This window comes from Heteronotia binoei, chromosome 17 (assembly GCF_032191835.1).
Source record: "Heteronotia binoei isolate CCM8104 ecotype False Entrance Well chromosome 17, APGP_CSIRO_Hbin_v1, whole genome shotgun sequence".
Taxonomy (NCBI): Eukaryota; Metazoa; Chordata; class Lepidosauria; order Squamata; family Gekkonidae; genus Heteronotia; species Heteronotia binoei.
This window is the reverse complement of record NC_083239.1, coordinates 34,628,826-34,649,195: the sequence shown is the minus strand read 5'-3', so window position 1 is coordinate 34,649,195 and position 20,370 is coordinate 34,628,826. Positions and strand designations below refer to the sequence as shown.

At 45.1% G+C, this 20,370-nt stretch overlaps 1 pseudogene; it reads right to left on the bottom strand.

Annotated features, from left to right (window-relative positions):
* Positions 1 to 15,774: 15,774 nt before the first annotated feature.
* On the bottom strand, positions 15,775 to 17,435 carry LOC132585784 (cytochrome c oxidase subunit 1-like; annotated as a pseudogene).
* Positions 17,436 to 20,370: the final 2,935 nt, after the last annotated feature.

Here is a 20,370-nt window from a genome sequence, read left to right as displayed (position 1 = left end):
CCCTGGTAGGTTCTGAGACCATCTGCTCCATAGCACAGTCATTGAGATCATCTAGAAACTCAATCTCTTTCTCTCAACCAGAACACATATTGACTCACTTTCTCTCGACCAGAACTTTTAACTGAAGATGGTGCAGATTGAACTTGGGACTTTCTGCCTGCCAAGCAGATATTCTAGAACTAAGCCACAGCCCTCACCAAACACAAACACTAGTATCCTCAGTCAAAAGGGTCCCAGGATTCAGGGCTGGGAATGATCTCCTCCCAAGGTGCCAGAGATACACCAGTACCCAAAACAAGCCACCTCAGTTGAGACCATAGTTCAGTGGTAGAGCATCTGCTTTACATACAGAAGGTCCCTGGTTCAAGCCCTTCCACCTCCACTTATAAGGATCAGGTAGGAGCTGCTATGAAAGACCTTCACCTGAAGCCCTGGAGAGTCACTGCCAGGCATAAACCTTGACAGATGAGTGGTTTGACTCAAAACTAGGCAGCTTCATGTGGTCATGTTGAGGAGAACAGCTGGAGCTCAATGATAGATCATTTGCTCGGCATGCAGAAGGTCCTAGGTTTGGTCTCTGGCATCTTCTGTTAAAAGGATCAAGTAGAAGATGATGTAAAGACCTCCCTCTGAGATCCTGGAGTACAACAGTGATTCAGAGCAGACTGTACAGACCTGGATGGATGGATGGATGGATGGATGGATGGATGGATGGATGGATGGATGGATGGATGGATGGATGGATGAGGCAGCTTCCTGGCTACCAGCATATATGCTCTGAATGCAGAAATTTACAAGCTCAAGACTTGGCATCTCCAGTGAAAAAAATATCATGGAACCACTCTCCTCTGCAACCTCAAAGCTCTCTGTGAGAACCAGTTTGGTGTAGAGGTACCATAGTGGTTAAAAGGGTCAAACTCAAATCTGCAGGACTGGGTTTGATTCCTGACTCCTCCACCTAAAGCCAGGTGGGTGGCCTTGGGCCTGTCATGGTTCTCTCAAAGCTTTCTCAGCCCCGCCTATCTCATAGGGGATCTGTTGTGTGGAGAGAATGGGAAGGTGATTGCAAGCCTCTCCAAGACTCCCTCAGGTTCTGAAGGGTGGGGTATAAAAGCAGTTTTTCTCCTCCAATTTCACTGTTTCACAGTTCTATTTAAGGTTAGGATTCTTTTCCCCTCCTAAATTTCAACTCCTTCCCCATCCTCAGTTGTTGTGTCTCCTTGGGGAGAAAACATCTGCATAGTTTCCCCTTGAAGGTGGGAGCAGCTGGGCAGGGCACATTCTCCTCCAAGCCAGGCTTTCCTTGCAAGGGAAGCCCAGCCTAGAGGACAGCACATGCCAACACACCCTTCCATCTTCCTGCATTGTGCAGGGGGTTGGATCAGTGGTGGCCAAGGGTAGCTCTCCAGATGTTTTTTGCCTACAACTCCCATCAGCCCCAGCTATTGGCCATGCTGGCTGAGGCTGATGGGAGTTGTAGGCAAAAAACATCTGGAGAGCTACCGTTTGCCACCCCTGGACTAGATGACCCTGGAAGTCCCTTCCAATTCTATGATTCTATGCTAGGGAGACTTATTCCCATAGGAAATAAGGGAGAATTGATTCACGGATATCTGGGGCTCTGTGGGAGCTGTTGTTTGAGGTAGAGGCACCACACCTTCAGGATAGCATCCAGTGCCTCTCCCCAAAATACTCTCCAAATTTCAAAAAGATTGGACCAGAGGGTCTAATTCTATGAGCTCCAAAAAAAGGTGCCCCTATCCTTCATTTTTTCCTACAGAAGGAAGGCATTTTAAAAGGTGTGCCGTCCCTTTAAATGTGATGGCCAGAACTCCCTTTAGAGGTCAATTTTGCTTGTCACACCCTTTCTCTTGGCTCCACCCCCAATGTCTCCTGGCTCCGCCCCCAAAGTCCCCAGATATTTCTTGAATTGGACTTGGCAACCCTGTTCTATGCCATCCTGCTGCTCTCAGCGTCCCAGATCTGTGACCCAGGAAGGCGAGAGCAGTGGGAGAGGGAGCGCCCAGAGGCACCCTGTAGGTAAGCTAGTGCCCCAGGCGGCTGCCTATCTTGCCTACTCCCACACGCCAGCCATGGCTGTACCGGACCAGGCTATAAGCACTGGAAGAGGAAAGAGTAGCAATCGGCAGCTTCCTTGGAGCTGCCGGAAATTGTTGCTGCTAAGAAGCCCCCAACAACAGAAGGATTGTGAGGGTCTTTACCTTGTCAGTTTCAGGTTCTGCGATTGTAGAATCTCTGTACCACAGCTGCCTTTGCTGAAGAAGTGAGCAGTGACTCCTGAAAGCTCATCCCCTGCCACAAATTTTGTTAGTCTCTATTAACGCCATTGGACTCTTAACTCTTTGCCGCTGCTTCAGACAGGCTAACATGGCTGGCTGTCTTGCTCTTGCTTCGCTGAGAGTTCTCTGACCACCCGATAATCTTTGCCTCAGGTAAGAATGTGGATTCTGGTGCAGTGAAGGAATGGATACATAGGTGGTGGGCAGACACAACAAGCCGGTTAATATTTTAGTGTCTGTTTTTTATTAGCTTATTAGAGTTTACTAGCATAAACTCCTAGATTATGGAACCAAATACTCCTCATATATTAAAGGCTACCCAGGCTCTGGGGTCCTTTCCAGCCATGTCAGGCTAACACAGTCTCTCATGAGTTGTAGACAGATTAAGGCAGGTAGCTGTGTTGGTCTGAAACAGTAGGACAAAGTTTGAGTCTAGTGGCACCTTTAATTCTGAAGAAGAGCGCACGTACACGAAAGCTGATTCCCATAATTAAATGTTGTTGGTCCTAAAGGTGCCACTGGACCCAACCTTTGTCCATGAGTTAAAGGTTCCTCTCAGTTCCTACATTTGTGGTACCTATTTAGGATCACAGCCATTGTGTATGTGGTCCCTCACCCACCATTTCCCAGTTCTGAAACTACCCCGAGGAGGGCTGTTGGAGAAATCTATCCCAGGGATCAAGGGTGGGGATGCTTCAGGTGGGGGAAATGGTGTGGAGGAGACAAAAGCCCCTTCTGCCTGTGCACAGTTGTCCTGATCCTAAATAGGCACCGCACAGGTACTACTTGAGAAGAACTAACAAGTCATGTAAGATCATCTGACCTGAGGTGAGAGAGGGACTGAGTTGTGTAATTTTATCTGTCAGTTCTGAGTGAAGCTGCTAAGGAAGTTCCAGTTTCCGAGGTTAATGTAGAGGGAAATGTTTTTTCCCCTCTCTCCTGAGGCAAATTGCTGGCAGACCAGAAAGGGAGCAATTTCTGTGATACACGGATAGACCTTCAACAATGGGATATGATCAAGATGGGTAGCTGTGCTAGTCTGTCCGTAGCAGGAGAAAAGAGCAACAATCCAGTATGCACCTGAAATATCTGAAGAAGTGAGCAGTGACTCATGAAAGTTCCTACCTTGTTACAAATTTTATTAGTCTTTAATGTGCTACTGGATTCGACCTCTCTTCTAATGTGATATGAGTCAGCAGGGAGCAGAAGAGAGGTCCATGAAGGTTTGTTCTGTATATATTTTACATTCTGTCACGTTTTATTGTTTTGTGAAAGGATTTTCTTTTTCTGATATTCAAAAGCAAAGAGGGAGAGACTGCTGACCTTGGACTTTTCCCCTGCAAACGAAGGAACTTTACATCCATAAACTATAAAACAACTCCCTTATCAAATACATATACTCTCAAGTCTGTGATGTTGACTTACTTTTGTTGACTGTAAATATATTTGTTAATCCATACAGTAACATTTGATGACATGCAAGCTGCCATCCAGCAAACCCAGAATGGGTTTCATAATGTAGAACCGTCCATGGCAGGGGTCCCTAATCTTTGGTGGTGGAGACAAAGCCACACACAGTGAAAGCCTAAGTACTTAGTAAGTAGGGTTGCCAATCCCCAGGTGGGGGTAGGAGATCCCCCAGTTTGTAGGCTCTCCGCCCATTTCAGGATTATTAGAAAGCAGGGGTGGGGAGGGAAATGTCTGCTGGGCACTCTGTTATACCCTATAGAGACTGATTCTCATGGGGCATAATGGAGAATTGATCCATGAGTATCGGGGGCTCAGGGGGGCTGTTTTTTGAGGTAGAGGGACCAAATTTTCAGCTTAAAATCTGGTACCTCTCTTCAAAACACCCTCCAAGTTTCAAAATGATTGCACCGGGGGGTCCAGCTCTATGAGCCCCAGGAGAAGTTGACTGTATCCTTCACTATTTCCAAACGAAGGGAAGGCATTTAAAAGATTGCAATCCCTTTAAATGTGATCGCCAGAATTCCCTTTTGAGTTCAATATTGCTTGTCACACCTTTGCTCCTGGCTCCATCCCCAACCCTTCCAGATATTTCTTGAGTTGGACCTGGCAACCCTATTAGTAAGTACAGATGAGAAAGGAATAATTTAAAAAAAAAACTGGGAAAGAGAAGTGAGAGAATAAAACCGACACTGTGCTGGCAGCTGCCACGGAGATCACGTTATTTTAATCTGCCCAGCCAATTGGCTAGTCAGAAGCCCTGCTGGGCTACTGCACCCCTGGCACCACCATCTTTCTCAACACACTTGGTGGGCACCAGGAAAGGTCCTAGTCAGGGATGGAATTGTAGCAGGAGCTCCTTTGCATATTAGGCCAAACACCCCTGATGTAGCCAGTCCTCCAACAGCTTACGAGGCTCTTTTTTTGTAAGCTCTTGGAGGATTGGCTACAACAGGGAGGTGTGGCCTAATATGCAAAGGAGGTCCTGCTAGAATTCCACCCCTGGTCCTAGAAGACACAATGGCATTCACTGCCACCATGTTGGGGAGCCATGCTCTATGGAACAAGTGTTTCAGCTCAGATTTTTAAAAAGCCACCATATGAATAATTACTGGCCTTAGTCTTCTCTGACTGCCAGTTGGGGGGAATCTTCCTTGACAACTGCTGTCCCAAATCCAATGACCAAAATGGCACCCTTTTGTCTGCAAAGCATGTCCACTACATCGATGTCAAGTCCCCTGCCTTAAAGTGCTCCCCAGTGACATTTTATTCTGCTCTTTCAAGCTAGAGTTAAAAAATAACTCTGAATTACTGTTTTTCTGTGTGGTGGCCATGCCTTGTAGGCTCTTGGAGGATTGGCCGCATCAGAGGGGTGTGGCCTAATATGCAAAGGAACTCCTGCTAGAATTCCACCCCTACTTGTAGCATCCACATTTTGGAATCAAGAGTTTTTGGGAAAGGGGATGGGGATTATTATTCTATTCATTTATCAAAACCGTTGCTAGGATAGCAGTTAGAAAACATCTTTCCTGACAGACACTTTCGTTTCATTTATTTCAGAAAGACTGTGACTTCTCTCACACGCTGAAGTTAATCTTGATATTATAAAATCATAAAATCACAGAGTTGGAAGGGGCCATGCAGGCCATCTAGTCCAACCCCCTGCTCAATGCAGGATCAGTCAAGAGCATCCCTGACAAGTGTAGAAAAGTATTTCCTAATATCAAGTTGGTACCTTCCCACCCTTAATTTAAACCCATTATTGCAAGTCCTCTCCTCTGCTGCCAAGAGGAACAGCTCCCTGGCCTCCTCTAAGTGATAGGCCTTCAAATACTTCAAGAGAGCAATCATATTCCCCCTCAACCTCCTCTTTTCCAGACTGAACATATTCTTGAGAGCTGATCCACAAGATACATCTTTTTCTTTACATCCCCGTGAGGGAGGGGCCTTTCTTAATGAAAGCAGGAAATTCAGAGAGCTTGCTTCTATCGATATTTTAGGACCATTTTTTAAAAAGTGAAATTGCTCATGGGGGCAACAGGGAGTGGTTGAACAATGATGACTGTCCAAAAATTGAAAAGTGGACTGAAGGCAGGTGGGACAAAGGAAACCAAAAGAACCATTACATACGAGGAAGACCACTCAAAATCATCTTCCAGAAAAACATTGGGGCAAAAGTGGTCTCAAAAAACCCAGAGGGGAAAACGAAAAAAGCTGAAGGAAAAATTAAAGACACAAGAAATATGTGTGGAAATTAGGGCATAAACCAAAGCAGTATGAGGCCAGAACTAATGAGGGGGTGGAGGAATGAAGAAAAGCCCTTAGCCACCTGATTAACCTCATGAGCTTAGGATCTGAATAGACATTGAAAATCAATCCCAGGAATCTTCAGTTAAAAAGATCAGGTAAAACGTGATGTGCAGGGGTAGAATTCTAGCAGGAGCTCCTTTGCATATTAGGCCACACACCCCTGATGTAGCCAATCCTCCAAGAGCTTACAAAAAAGAGCCTTGTAAACTCTTAGAAGTTTGGCTACATCAGGGGTGTGTGGCCTAATATGCAAAGGAGCTCCTGCTAGAATTCCACCCCTAGTGATATGAAAAACCTCAGCTTTCTCTGCCAGCCAGAGTAGTTATAGTTCAGGAGTGACCAAACTGTGGCTCTTTCACACATATTGTGTGACCTTCGAAGCCCCCACAGTCCCATTGGCCGACTTGGAAAAGGCATTTCTCTCTTTAAATTGCATTTCCAAGCCAAGCCAGCAGACGGCTTGGAGAATGCATTTAAAGTTAAAGTTGCTTTCTTTCCACTTCTCCTTCCTTCCTTCCTTCCTTCCTTCCTTCCTTCCTTCCTTCCTTCCTTCCTTCCTTCCCTCCTTCCTTCCTTCCTTCCTTCCTTCCTTCCTTCCTTCCTTCCTTCCTTCCTTCCTTCCTTCCTTCCTTCCTTCCTGTCTTGTGGCTCTCAAACATCTAACGTTTATTCCATGTGGCTCTTACAATAAGCAAGTTTGTCCACCGCTGTTATAGTTGAATGCACATACATCCTTCATATGTATGTACATACATTTGGAAGAAAAAGTTAACGTGCTTTCACTTTATAAACAAAACTGGGAACCAGTATCACAGTAAATGTGGGGTTTTCATCACACTTTTAGCTCTGCATGCATTGCATATAATGTGACAATCATTTAAAGCACTTATTTAAAAGAAAACAAATGAATACTGTTTTTGGCTTGTACATGAGGGCTGCCAGTGCTGGGTTGGAAAATATTTGGATATTTGCAGAGTAGAGCCTGGGAAGGGTGGGATTTGGGGAGGGGAGGGACTGCAGCAGAATATAATGCCACAGAGTCCACCCTCCAAATCAGCCATTTTCTCCAGAGGCACTCACCTTGGTTGTCAGGAGATCAATTGTAATAGCAAGAGATCTCCAGGTGGCACTTGGGTTGTTGGCAACCCTGCATGTGTTTGCTGTAATATTTGAACTGGGCTTCTGACCCTGACAGACAGACGGCTTTGTGTGTTCAAAAAGTGTTGTGGATAGCAGCGCCTGGAATGCAGAGAACTCTGATAAAATTGTGACCTCCAAATTAACTCTAGGATTCAGTTTTCAGTTGTGGAAAACAAAGGGGTCCAGTTTGGGACATGAAAGGGGAGAGTTTTGGCTTCCAGGCGGGATCGTCTGTTGCCAAGTTTATTTACAGGGGTGATGTGTTTCCTTGCAGCATGAAGAACTCCGTGGCATCATGTCTGGGTGCGGTTTCAGGGAGGGGACAATAACCTGGGTTTACTGGAGAAGAACGAAGACAGGATGTTTCTGTCTCCCGACAAAGTCCATTGTGTCAGGGGTGTTTTATTTATCTCTCCTGTCCTGTGTGGAAAAGGACAAAGATGCAGATAATGGGGTTTCCAACCTGTCCCTGAATGTAAGCCTGAGAAAGGACCTTCCCTCAACACCTGAGAGGGATGAGATGAGATAACCAGCATCATAATAGTCCAAACAAATAGAAATGGGGATCAAGGGGTAAAATATCAGTGAAAAACAGAATAAACCTCACAGTGCAAAAAAAAAAAAAAATCAATGGAATTATATATCTAAATAAATTCTTTGTAACAATACTCAATTGTGTCTGGGTCTTATTACAACGATAAATGCTGTTCCATTCCAGTTAAGAACACTGAGGAGGAAGAGGAAGAAGATGATGAATATGAAGAAGATGATGATGAAGATGAAGAAGGTGATGATGAAGATGATGAAGATGAAAAAGATGAAGATGATGATATTGGATTTATACCTTGCCCTTCACTCTGAATCTCAGATTCTCAGAGCAACTCATAATCTCCTTTACCTTCCTGCCCCACACCCTGTGAGGTAGGTGGAGATGAGAGAGCTCTTACAGAAGCTGCCCTTTCAAGGACAGCTCTGTGAAAGCTATGGCTGACCCAAGGATATCCCACCAGCTGCAAGTGGAGGAGTGGGGAATCAAACCTGGTTCTTCCAGATAAGAGTCCTTATATTTAACCTCTACACCAAACTACAAGATCCTTAGGAATCTGGGGCCAAATCCCACAATGCCTTTTTTTTCTTCCAATGTCTAATTATGATTTACATATTGTGGCTGTGTTTCTAACTCCTTATGTAAGGGTTACCCTTTCAAAAACTAGTTCCCAATATGATGAATTTCAAACAAACAGAGTTTGTTAAATTTATGAGGCTTAGTAAACTCAGAGTGTTCTTTGGTAACAACTCCAGTACACCACACCCTAAATCCACTTTTTTACCTTCGAGTTACAGATCCGGCAATAAATACTTTTTAAAGCGTAGTCCTTAGAAAGGCAGAGCTGTTAGAAGGGGTAGTCCTTAAGGAGACAAAGTTGTTAGAACAGCAGTTTTTACAGAGAGGCTATCTTTGTGAGGACCTTAGAGACAGTAAAAGGAGGTCTTTACCAATAGAAGGCAGCTCCTTCAGGACAAAATGCAGATTAAAGGAACCAATAGAATTATTTTTAGTTAAACATACACCACCAAAGCACATACATATGGATTATTGTGAGGCAACACCGGCATTTATTGATTGCAAGGAGAGACCCATGATAGCTCTCAAAAGATCCCAGAACTTGAGGGACAATTTAGTGAGAGCTGATGTTATGCCCAGAGAATGCAGAACAGATATAGCTCAGGGGTTCTTTAAATATTGTAATTGCTCTGCATGCTGAAATGCTGAAGAGATCAGAAAATCCACACATTGATCAGGAGGGACTATTAAGATTAGGTTGGGGGGGGGGATGTATCATTCGTCGGGTGTTATATGTCATAAACCTGCCTATGTAATTTCCTGTACTTTGGTTGCTCTATTAGACCAATTAAAGTAAGAATATTAGAATATAAACAGTCAGGCCTCGGATTCAGTGGGAGCTCATAGGAGCACAGCTCCTGAACCTTTCTGAGAGTTCCACCTCTTCCTTCTGAGAGTTTCACCTCCTTGTCCATTGAATAGTAGGTGCAGCTGCATAACAATCCCTGGATGAGCTCCACCACCATTTTTCTACAAAACGACCCCTGTAAATAGCACATCTGCCAATGCAATTCTGATGCTCATCTTGTCTGACACTTCAGTAGTATCACACTGAGGACGATTTAAGGTTCAGTGCCATCTACAAACAGACCATGAATTCAGCAGAAGCTCACAGGAGCACAGCTCCTGAACCTTTCTGAAGGTTCTTCCTCTTCTTCCCCACCTACCTTGTCCATTGAATAGTAGGTGCAGCTGCATAGCAATCCCTGGATTAGGGGAGCAGCCAGCCAGCCACCAGGAGCTTTGCCACGCCCCCAGCAGCCCTCATTAACCCCTGGAGAAGCCCACGCCACCATTTCTTATGTGATTTTGGGCGGTGGGTGGCTTGCTGTCCTTTTGGGGGGGGGGGCGCAGCCAAGGAGAGCCCCAGATGAGGAGGCCTGCTTGGGCTGGCTGGATCTCAAGCCCATCCCAAAAAGGCCTCACTCACCCAGGGCTCTGTTTTCTTTTGTCAAATTGCTTTTGGCTGGTGAGGGGGTGGTATATGCTAATGAGTTATGCTAATAAGCTCTGCCACCTGTTTTTCTACAAAATGACCCCTGTCTACAAATGCCAACCTCATCCATTTGATAGAGTCGACATCAGCCCTGCCACTGACCATAAGTTTTCTTACTTCAGTTTTCAGCACACTTCTTTGCAAGGATGGGAGGAGGCAAATCTCCTGCTTGCCTACCCCAGATGCTGGCCCATACTGTTCTGTGGCTAAATTGAGCTACAACCTCATCACAATGGAGCTGGCAACAACCTAATAGTATGTATATATATACACACACACACGTTTTCTGCATTACCAGCCTGCCTCCCTCCCTGCAGTTTCCTTCCTTCCACTCTCTGAGGAAAGCCTGTCTTAGATGCCTTGCCAGCATTTAAATGGAAATCTATATATCTAACAATGACATGTGGCTCCCATCTGCAGATATCTAGTTCTGCAGGTTGGAGACACCAGGGGTCACTTTGTAGAAAAAGAGGTGCCAGAGCTCATTAGCGCAACTCATTTGCATCTGCCATACCCCCCTGACATCACCGGAAGGTAGTCTAAATCATATCAGCTCAGCATCTACTTCAAATGCTTCTTGAATTATAATTTTCCTAATAAAACCTTACTCCCATCATACTTTTTAAATGACTTTCTCCTATGTGGCCACAGTGGCATGATGAAGATTGCCATCTGTCTTCTTTATATGTTTCGGTAATTTTCCTTTTTTTTTTTTTTTTGAGGGGCGGGGATATTAGAATGTTTATCAGATGTTAAGAGTTCAGCAAAATTCTCACAGGGGGGTTGAACAATGGAGCCCAGAAGCAAGTATTGTGGGAGGGGGGCAGTGCCGGATTAAATCCTGTGAAGGCCACTAGGCAGTCAAAATCTTGGGAGCCCCCTCACAAATTATCTTACAGTCTGAGTGCCTGGCCCAGGCCCCCGTTGCAGCCTGCAGGCATCTTCTTAAAAGCCCCTTTTACAAAGCTGTGGGGGAGAGGCAGAGAGAGGCAAACTTGGCGACAATACTAGCAGCAGTCGCACCAGGCAAGTTGGGCAAAGAGCAGCTCAGTTGCTGGCTGTGCGTGCAGGCTGGGAATAGGGTTGCCAATCCCCAGGTGGGGGCAGGGGATCCCCCAGTTTGGAGGCCTTCCCCCCGCTTCAGTGTCATCAGAAAGCGGGGAGAGGGGAAGGAAATGTCTGCTGGGAACTCTGTTATTCCCTATAAAGATTTATTCCCATAGAAAATCATGGAGAATTGATCCGTGAGTATCTGGGGCTCTGGGGGGGCTGTTTTTTGAGGTAGAGCCACCAAATTTTCAGTACAGCATATAGTGCCTCTCCCAAAAATATCCCCAAAGTTTCAAAACGATTGGACCAAGGGGGTCCAATTCAATGAGCCCCAAAAGAAGGTGCCCCTATCCTTCATTATTTCCTATGGAAGGAAGGCATTGAAAAGGTGTGCCGTCCCTTTAAATGTGATGGCCAGAACTCCCTTTGGAGTTCAGTTATTCTTGTCACAGCCTTGATCTTGGCTCCACCCCAATGTCTCCTGGCCCCACCCCCAAAGTCTCCTGGCTCCACCCCCAAAGTCCCCAGATATTTCTTAAATTGGACTTGGCAACCCTAGCTGGGAAGGCTGCAAGCGGGGGGGGGGGAATGGGGGGCTGACCTGGGGCCCCTAAAGGCGTGGGGGCCCATAGGCCAGTGCCTACTTGGCCTAGTTGTTAATCCAGCTCACGGCGGAGGGGGGAGGTTGAGAAAGAAAGAGCACAATAAGATTTAGAGGTTCCAGAGCTCCACTCCTGTGAGCTCCTGCCCAAAATGAGGCCTGGGAGCCACACTGATATATTTCCCTGAAATGCAGGACACCCTCCAGGTTTGCAGCAAAACCTGAAACAAAAAGAAAAAACTTTGGAGGAGTTTAAATCCCCCCCCAAAAAAAATTTTTTTTAAAAAAAAAGTGGAATCACTGATAGGGTTGCCAATCTCCAGGTTTGGAGGCCCTCTCCCCACTTCAGGGTCATCAGAAAGCAGGGGCAGGGGAAGGAAATGTCTGCTGGGAATTCCCTGTGGAGACTTATTCCCATAGGAAATAATGGAGAATTGATCCACGGGTATTTGGGGCTCTGGGGGGGAGTTGTTTTTTTGAGGTAAGAGGCACCAAATTTTCAGTATAGCATCAGTGCCTCTCCCCAAAATACCCCCCCCATTGGGAATTAGTGTGTGGTTGCTGGTTGAGTGGATGTAAAGTAGGGCAATTAGTAGTGGTAATGACCCTGTTAGGGTATAAAAGATAAAGTATGTTCCAGCATTAAGGCGCTCAGTTTGAGCCCCTCAGCGGGTGATTAGGATTAGTGTTGGAACAAGAGTTGTTTCGAAGAGTGCATAGAATATTACAAGGTCTGTTGTAGTAAATGTGAGTAGTAGTGTGGTTTGTAGTATGGTGCAGGTTATAAGGAATGTTCGTTTTCGGCTATTTGGTTTGGAGGCCGCAAGATTTTGGTTAGCGAGAATTATAAGTGGTAGTAATCAAGCTGATAGGATGGCCAGGGGGGTTGTGATGTGGTCTAGTATGAATCATGTGTTTAATATGAAGGGCTTGAGGTTAAGTGGTTGGTAAAACCATTTTAGCGTAAATATGGCAGTAATTATTGAGTAGGCGAGGGTGGTAGTGAGAATGTGTTTGGCGGGCAGTAGTAGTATGGTTGGGGTAAGTATTGCCAAGGCGATTAGGACTTTTAGCATTTTAGTAGGTTAAGGGCCTTGAGATGGTCTGAGGCATGGGTTCGTGTTGTGGCTACTAGGAGGGCTAACCCGGTGCCTGCTCCGCATGCTGCGATGGCGAGCAGGATTACGGGTTGGGCTGTGGTAGTTGTGTGGCTCAGTGTTTGGGAAATAGTGGCGAGGGAGGTGAATAAGGTGAGTATCATACCTTCGATGCAGAGTAGGGAGGAGATGAGATGTTTTCGGCATAGCGCTAGGCCTGTTGTACATAGTATAAATGTTATAATTGGGATAAAGTGGGTGATTGTCATGTTGGCGACCCTGCATCACACAGAATTTTCTAAGTCGAAATTAGTAGTTTTTGTTAAACTAGTGGCCATATTCTGCCCATTCTAGGCCCCCCTGGAGTCACTCATAAATAAGTCCTATGGTCAGGAGGGAGATTAGCAGGGTTGTTCAAAGTAGTGTTTGTAGTGGAGTTGATGGCTCAGGGGGTTGGGAGTAGTAGGGCGATTTCCAGGTCAAATAAGAGGAATAGGATTGCGACCAGAAAAAATCGGATGGAGAAAGGTAAGCGGGCAGTGCCGAGGGGGTCAAATCCGCATTCGTAGGGGGACAGTTTTTCTGTGTCTGGGTATGTCTGTGGAAGTCAGAAACTAATGATGATAAGGGCGGCTGTTAGTGATAAGGCAAGGCTGACAAGCAAGACAAGTTTCATTTACCCCCTCCTAGGGTTAATCTAGGATTAAATGAGTGGAAGTCTTTTGTATTATATTGTACTAAGGGGGTAGGAGCCTCATCAATAGATTGAGATGTATAGGAATAGTCACACTACGTCAACGAAATGTCAATACCATGCGGCTGCTTCAAAGCCAAAATGGTGGCTTGTTGTAAAATGGTAGTTGATTTGTCGAAATAGGGAAATTAGTAGGAAAGTAGTGCCAATGATAACGTGTAATCCGTGGAAGCCTGTTGCTACAAAGAATGTTGAGCCATATGTTGCATCAGCGATAGTGAAAGGGGCTTCGAAGTACTCTATTGCTTGGAGTAGGGTGAAGTAGCTGCCTAGAAGGATTGTTATGGTTAGGGCTATGGTTGCTTCTTGGCGTTTATTTTCTATGATAGAATGGTGTGCTCAGGTGACTGTTACACCGGATGCGAGAAGTACTGCGGTATTGAGTAGTGGCACTTCGAAAGAGTTTAATGGTGTAACTCCATTTGGGGGTCATAGGCCCCCTAGTTCTGGGGCAGGGGCTAGGCTTGAGTGGTAGAAGGCTCAGAAAAAGCCAAGAAAAAAGAATACCTCAGAGGTGATAAATAGGGCTATTCCATAGCGTAGGCCGGTTTGGACTGTTTTTGTATGGTGCCCTTGGAATGTGCTTTCTCGAATGATGTCACGTCATCATTGGTATGTTGTGAAGAGTATCGTTAATAGGCCGAGGTTTATAAGGGCTTGGGTATTATAGTGGAATCATATTGCTAAGCCTGAGGTCATTAGGAGGGCGGCTATGGCTCCTGTGAGGGGCCAAGGACTTGGGTCTACTATGTGGAAACTGTGAGCTTGGTGGGTCATTAGGTGTTTTCTTGTAGGTATAGGCTCAATAGTAGTACAAATACGTAGGCCTGGATTATTGCTACAGCAATTTCTAGTAGAGTTAGAAGTAAAAGTAGGATTAGTGTGATCAGGCTGATTGAGGGTATTAAAGGCAGTAGTGTTGTTACAGCTAGGGAGATTAAGGTAATGAGCAGGTGACCAGCTGTAAGATTAGCAGTAAGTCGTACTCCTAGGGCAAGAGGGCGAATAAAGAGACTGACTGTCTCAATAAGGGTTAGTGTGGGGATTAGTAGGGGTGGGGTGCCTATTGGTAGTATGTGGGCGAGTGCTGTGGTTGGCTGGGTGCGGAGTCCTGTTAGTACAGTTATGAGTCATAGGGGTGCTGCTAGGGCCATATTTATTGAAAGTTGTGTGGTTGGGGTGAAGGTGTACGGCAGTAAGCCAGTTAAATTTATTATAGAGAGAAGGAGTATTACTGTAAGAAGGGGGAGTGCTCATGGGTGGGCGGTTTTATTAAGTGGGCTAAATAGTTGTTTAGTAATTAGGAGTATAAGGTGTCCTTGGATGGTGGATGTGCGATTTTGGATTATGCGAGTTTGTGTGGATATAAGTAGTGTAGGGAGAAGAAGGGCTAATAGGATTAAGGGGACTCCTAGTTTTTGTGGGCTTATAAATTGACTGAATAGGTCTAATGTCATGTTCAGGTTCAGGGGGTTGGCGTGTGTTTTGTGATGCAGGGTTGTGGCTGAGGGGTATTTTTTAGTCCCGTTAAAGTTGGTTTTAGTAGAAATAGCAGGATTAGTCAGACTAGCGTAAAGATGAAGAATCAAGGAGCCGGGTTGAGTTGTGGCATGCCTTAAGGGGTTTGTAGTCCCTCCTCTGGTTTAAAAGACCAGCGCTCGTGGAGCTGCTTAAGGATGTTTGGAGTATCATTAATGACCAGTTTTCAAAGTCGTTGGTTGTTGAGGCTTCTACTACGATGGGTATAAAGCTGTGGTTAGAGCCGCAAATTTCTGAGCACTGGCCGTAGAATAGACCGGGGCGTGTGGCTGTAAAGGTTGTTTGGTTAAGTCGTCCTGGAACGGCATCAGTTTTGATGCCTAGTGATGGGAGGGCTCAGGAGTGTAGTACATCTTCTGCTGAAATTAGTATACGGGTTGGGGAGTTTGCAGGCACTACTATGTGGTGATCTACTTCGAGAAGCCGGAATGTGCCTGGTAGTAGGTCTTGTGTTGGTACTATGTAGGCGTCGAATATTAGATTTTCATAGTCTGTGTATTCGTAGCTTCAGTATCATTGGTGTCCGACGGCCTTGATTGTTAGGTGGGGGTTATTGACTTCGTCTATAAGGTATAGAATGCGTAATGATGGTAGAGCAATAAGTACTAGGATGATGGCTGGCAAGATTGTTCATACTGTCTCTACTAGTTGGGCGTCTATTGTTCCTGTGTGAGTTAGAGTGGTAGTAATTATTAGGGTAATGATGTATAGAATGAATGCGCTAATTAGGAAGACGACTATTATGGCGTGGTCGTGGAGGTGTAAAAGTTCTTCTATGACTGGGGAGGCTGCATCTTGAAAGCCTAGTTGGGTTTGGTGTGCCATGGGGACACAAAGGATTTTACTTTTAATTTAGCGCTGACAGTGCTATGTATTGTGTATAAACTAGGGTCCCAAAGAGATAAGCATGTAGGTTGTAGTGTAACTAGTTTGAAACTAGGAGGAGGGGGTTCGAGTCCCTCATCTCTTGCTTGGGGTGTAGATGAGTATGGGTTCTTCATGGGTGTGATATGGTGGTGGGCAGCTGTGGAGTCACTCTGAATTAGCGTGTATTGGGCCTGTTATTGATGGGGTGCGTTTAGTGGCAAAGGCCTCTCAGATAATAAATGTTATAACAATGGCTCCGGCTATAGAGATTAGGGAGCCAATTGATGAGATAGTGTTTCATAGGGCGTAGGCATCAGGGTAGTCTGAGTATCGTCGTGGCATGCCTGCTAGTCCTAGGAAGTGCTGTGGGAAAAAGGTTAAGTTAACTCCGATAAACATTAATCCAAAATGGGCTTTTGTTCATGTTGGGTGTAGGGTAAATCCTGTGAATAGTGGGAATCAATGGACAAACCCTCCCATGATTGCAAACACTGCTCCTATTGATAATACGTAACGGAAGTGGGCAACTACATAATATGTATCGTGTAGGACAATATCTAGTGAAGAGTTAGCAAGAATTACGCCAGTTAAACCTCCGACAGTGAATAGAAAAATAAAACCCATAGCCCATAGAAGGGGGGCTTCTCATTTGATTATTCCCCCATGCAGAGTTGCAAGTCAGCTGAATACTTTCACGCCCGTTGGAATAGCAATGATTATTGTGGCTGATGTGAAATATGCGCGTGTATCTACGTCTATGCCAACAGTGAATATGTGGTGTGCTCAAACAATAAAGCCTAGGAAGCCGATTGAAACTATAGCTCAGACTATTCCTATGTAGCCAAAGGGCTCTTTTTTCCCTGCATAGTAGGTAATAATGTGTGATACCATGCCGAAGCCGGGAAGAATGAGAATATACACTTCTGGGTGGCCAAAGAATCAAAATAGATGTTGGTATAATACTGGGTCTCCCCCTCCTGCAGGATCGAAGAAGGTGGTATTCAGATTCCGATCTGTTAAGAGTATTGTGATTCCGGCTGCAAGGACTGGTAGGGCTAGTAGTAGGAGTACTGCAGTGATTAATACGGATCACACACATAGAGGGGTGTTGTATTGTGAGAGTGATGGGGGTTTTATATTTACGCAGGTGGTAATAAAGTTAATAGCCCCTAAAATTGATGACGCACCAGCAAGGTGTAAGGAGAAGATGACTAGGTCTACTGATGGGCCTGCGTGTGCTAGATTAGCGGCAAGAGGCGGGTATACAGTTCAACCAGTGCCCGCTCCGGCCTCTACCCCTGCAGAGGCTAATAGGAGTAGAAGGGAAGGGGGGAGGAGTCAAAATCTTATGTTGTTCATTCGGGGGAATGCTATGTCGGGGGCGCCCAGTATTAGTGGTACAAGTCAGTTTCCGAAGCCCCCGATTATAACAGGCATTACTATGAAGAAAATTATAACGAAGGCGTGGGCTGTTACAACAGCGTTGTAAATTTGATCGTCGCCCATTAATGCGCCGGGCTGGCTAACTTCGGCTCGGATTAAAAGGCTTAGGGCAGTGCCAACTATGCCAGCTCATGCACCGAATAGCAAATACAGGGTGCCGATGTCTTTGTGGTTAGTTGAGAAAAATCAACGAGTTAGGGTCACAGGTAGTATGGCCGAGACAGGTGGCGGGTTGTAGCCCCGCAGACAGAGGAATCTCTTGCTATCAGGCCCTGAAGCAGCAAAGTGCAAATTTGACGCAGCACCCTAAAAGGTGCCGGGGCTTCTCCCGTTTTTTTAGACGGGAGAAGGTAGGCTGAAGCCCGCTGGCTTGGGTGTTTAGTTGTTAACTAAGGTGTTACGGGATCGAGGCCCGTCAGTCTGGTAAGGCTTTAGCTTAATGAAAGTGTTTGAGTTGCATTCAGGAGATGTAATATAGAGTTTTACAGGCCTTCAGAAGTTAGATGTGTTGTTGATCTATTTGGGGCTTTGAAGGCCCCGAGTTTAAATGTTAACCTAAACTTCTAAGTGGTTAGGTATAGTAGTGGGGTTATTGGTAGGGTTAATATTGTTAGTAGGGCTGTTGTAGGGGTAAGAGGTGTTATTGGGGTCTTGAATCGTCACTTATGTTCTGAGTTTGTTGTGTTGGGGGGGGTTGTTAGGGTTGTTAGGTAGGCTATGCGGGTGTAGAAGGCTAAGTTTGGGAGGCTGGTGAGGGCTAGTGTTGTGCTTAGAAGTAGCAGTTTTATTGTTACAAGTTCTTTTAGAATCAGCAGTTTTGGTATAAAGCCGGTTAGGGGCGGGAGGCCTGCTAGGGAGAGTAGGGCCAGTATTGTGGTTGTTAATAGGATTGGTGAATGGGTTCATGAGACCCCTAGGTCTTGTAGTGTTTTGGATGAGGATGTAGTTAGGGAGAGGAATATTGTTGTTGTTATAGTTATATAGGTGATTATAGTTAGTGTAGCTAGGCTGGGGCTTAGGCATAGGGCTGTAATTAGATAGATAGATAGATAGATAGATAGATAGATGAATTTATTGTCATTGTTCTCAACAAAAAGAGAGCAACGAAATGAGGTGCTCTTCCACAAACATACCAACACATCAAACACACCTATTCATAAACCATTTAAATACATCTGAAACCATTAAACCATTTAAACCATTAAAACCATTTAAATACATCTAAAACGGATAAACATTCATAAAACCATTAAAACCATTTAAACCATTAAATAAACATTCATAAAACCATTAAACATTCATAAAGCCATTAAAACCATTTAAACCATTAAATACATCTAAAACAGATAATCCTTCATAACCCTGCATTTAACCTAACCACAGCACTTGGATAGAAACTGTCCTTAAATCTGTTTGTCCTAGCCTTCAACACTCTATATCGTCTACCTGACGGTAAGATCTCAAAAAGCAAATGGCCCAGATGTGTATGGTCCCTTAGGATCATTTGTATCTTCCTTTTACATGCCATATTATACAGATCCACCAATGAGGGGAGAGTACATCCACAAATCTTTTGTGCTCTTCTCGTCACTCTTTGGAGCACCCTTCTCTCTGCTTCCGTGCAGCTCCCAAACCACACGCAGAGGCAATAAGATAAAATGCTCTCAATGGAACTACGATAAAAGGCAACCAGCAGACTCCCTGACAGTTGTAGTGATCTTAAGAGTCTTAAGTAGTATAGTCGTTGCTGGGCCTTTTTCTCTAGAGCTAATTAGTCAGCCTATGTGGGAAATGGAGGAGAAGGCCATGATTTTTCGTGTTTGGGTTTGGTTTAGTCCAGTTCATCCTCTGAGGAGAGCTGATGTGAGGCCTAGCATTAGTACGGTGTTTGTTGAAAGGTGATTGATTAATAGGTAGAGTAGTGTTAGTGGGGCGATTTTTTGTCATGTTGAGATTATTAGTGCTGTGGTTATAGTGGAGCCTTGGAGGATTTCTGGGTATCATAGGTGTGCTGGGGCGATGGCAAGTTTTGTTATGATGGCCAAGGTGGAGATAGTTGTGGCGAAGGGAGAGAAGGATTGTATAATGTCTCAGGAGCCTGTTTGTCAGGCGTTTATTGTGCTTGCGAGGAGGATTAGTGTGGCTGCGGTGGTTTGGATAAGGAAGTATTTTGTTGCTGCTTCGGTTGTTCGTGGGTGGTTTGAGCGTATAATGATTGATAGAATGCTTAAGGTGTTTAATTCTAGGCTAAGTCAGGCGAGAAGTCAGTGGTGGCTGGTTATGATAATAACCGTACTTATTGTAAGGCTGGTGATGAGGGTTGTTCAGATTAAGGGGCTCATTAGTATAGGAAGGGGTGGGTACCAACATTGTCGGGGTATGGGCCCAGAAGCTTAATTAGCTGACTTTACTAGGGGTCGTATAATTTTGGAAGTACACAAAGTTTTGGATTTTGTAGTATGGGTTCGTAACCCGTTCGCCTAGGAAGTGAGAGGATTTTAACCTCTGTTGTGTACTCTATCAAAGTAGTCCTTGGGTTGTTCGGGCACGCTTCCGTGATTAGGTCATGGGGGGGGGGAGTCCTGCTAGGGAAATTGGGGTGGAGATATATAGTAGGCATGCTGCTAGGGTGAGCGGGAGAAAGGTTTTTCATAGCAGGTGTATTAATTGGTCATATCGGAATCGTGGGTAGGAGGCTCGTGCTCATAGGAAGCCTAGGGTGAGTAGGGTTGTTTTTAGTATAATGTTTAGAGTAAAAATATTTGGGGTAATTAGGGGGTTTGGAGATATAAATAGAATGCACGATAGTGTGTTTATTATTAGGATGTTGGCGTATTCTGCGAGGAAGAAAAGTGCGAAGGGGCCAGCTGCGTATTCTACATTGAACCCTGACACCAGTTCTGATTCGCCCTCTGTGAGGTCGAATGGGGCTCGGTTGGTTTCGGCAATTGTAGAAATGTATCATATTATTGTTAGGGGTCAAGTACAGGTTAGTAGTCAGGCTGGCTCTTGTGTGGTTAGTAACGTTTGTATTGTGAATCCGCCAGATAATATAATTGTTGAAAGGAGGATAATTCCTAGTGTTACTTCGTATGAAATGGTTTGTGCGATTGCTCGTAGTGCTTCAATTAGGGCGTATTTTGAGTTGGAGGCTCAGCCAGACCATAAAATTGAGTAGACT